The 2,091-nt window shown below is 37.7% G+C and overlaps 1 protein-coding gene across 1 annotated transcript in view; it reads right to left on the reverse strand.

The window, feature by feature from the left end:
- The window catches only part of SLC4A7 (solute carrier family 4 member 7), a 73,054-nt gene that overhangs the window by 18,550 nt on the left and 52,413 nt on the right, over positions 1–2,091 (reverse strand). The gene's annotated exons all lie outside the window — the stretch shown is intronic.

Raw genomic sequence — 2,091 nt, forward strand, 5'->3', positions numbered from 1 at the left:
GGTGGGGCGGCACGGGGAATGAAGAATCAAAGAAGTGACTGCTCAGGAGGTTTAACAGATTGGACCAAGAAAACCAAACTATGTATTTTAACAGATTAGAAGCAGGCAAGACGTTGACTTAACCATATGATTGATCTGCCAGTTTTTAAATAGAATGATGCCTGAAAAAGAAAATGAAATAGATAATACATGCGGACTTCTACATATTGTGAATAAAAAGAGGAAGATAAAAATCCAAATGACACCACCTTCTAACAATCCTATACTAATATATATTGTGTTATTTCTAAAGATTTCTACATAATTGGACTAACTTGGCGCAAATAGTTTTCTATGACTGCGTACAAATTAAGGTTTTTAGATTTCTATACAGCATAACATCCCACAATGATTCAAACTTCAATTAGTCCTACTGTACACTAACATAAAATAGAGATTGAAACCATTTCACTTAAAAAATTAGTGTAGATGACACAGTTTCAGTAACTCCTTTTCAACCAGACACGTCATTAGCCTCTAGACGTTTCCAAGTCTTTTCTAAAATTTTGGTAGAGTTAGCCATTTATCTTGCATTTGGCATGCCTTCCAATCCACACATGACCAAAACTGGTCACCCTGAATTAAGACACCATTTTTGAGTATGCAGTCGGCTAACTGAAGATATAAATGCATAAATTGCTCAGATTTAAAGCAACTGCATACATGCATTTTTAGTAACTTTTTGGACAAGCAAAAGTGCCCCTCCCTACTGCAATGGTTTGCAAACTTGGACTGTGGAATCCTTTGTCAGACAGGTTGACAAAAGTACACATCAGTTGTTAAAAAAAAAAAAAACCACACCACCACAATTAATGGGATGTTTTCAAATAAAGCTATTCAAGTACATCAAACTATAAGCTTAACACGTAAACATTTATATAGAAGAGAAACAGATAATAAGCAAGAAATAACTCTTTTCCTATGAGATTCATCAAGATACTGAAAAACAAAGAACCATGGAAGGGCAAATTTGCATCCTGATAGCGTGAAGGTAAGGAAGGAAAAAGGACTAAATGTGCACGGGCAAAAAGAATCTAGATTTGCGAAGCACAATGTTTAGGGAACTTAAAAAAAATACAGAAGTAAATATACTTTCTTTCGACAACTGAATCCTAAAGTGACAGCAAAAGGAAACAGGAGAAGACTGGAAAGCAGTAATTCCTATAAGGTAGTTGCAAACAGAGTCACTTAAGAATCATCAGAAGAGAAAGGAATTGCAACAGTAAGTATGATGAGATGAAAAGAAAGCATCTTTAGTTGTTGGTCAAGGCAGTAACATGAACAAGCAAGCCGAAGGAAGACCGACAGACAAATTTCTCAACAAATGCAGTGAAGATAAAGGATGCCACCAAGTAGATAAGTGGAAATACAGGAAGAGAAAGAAAAAACAGAAAATGTAAGAGTATTTGAGACTGTCTTCTGGCTCACTTAGCTGAAGATGCTCGTTCCGCACCCTCTTCCTCACTGGGGGAACAGAGGCAAAAAAAAAAAAAAAAAGAAAGGAGAAAATAAAAAGCAATTATAAAAGGCCAGATCTCCTACAGTTTTGTGATAGAAAAAAAAAAAAAATAGGACAAACCAAAGCTGAAGTCTGTGGCATGTCCTGAAAGACATGTGTGACACCTCACAGAGCTAAACCAAGGAAATGTCACACCTTCCTCTCTCCACCCTCATGGCCTGCCTATGCTAGCGTAGCAAAACACAATCAGGTGGCAAGGGTCAGAAGACCTACAGACCTACAGTACAGTTTCTGCTAGATTAGCGAATTTAACATGCTCACATAGGAGTCCAGTGAGGTCCCAGAGCCACTGAAACAGAAGTATGAGCAGCCAAAAGAAAGGGGGAAATTAGGAAGTGAGCATACTCCCATGGCCCACTTCTGGCAACATGGCCTGCTCTTAACAGCTGTTAAGACAGGAAAGTGAGTGTAAATGCCATGTGTAAAAGGAATACAAGAAACAGTCTGAGAGGGTGTTTGCCCAAAACTGATCACGTTGAAAAGGAAGATGATGACCATCAGCTGGATTAAATAGCAACAAAGGAACTACAAAA

Source organism: Aptenodytes forsteri, unplaced genomic scaffold (assembly GCF_000699145.1).
Source record: "Aptenodytes forsteri isolate BGI_AS27 unplaced genomic scaffold, ASM69914v1 Scaffold9, whole genome shotgun sequence".
NCBI lineage: Eukaryota > Metazoa > Chordata > Aves > Sphenisciformes > Spheniscidae > Aptenodytes > Aptenodytes forsteri.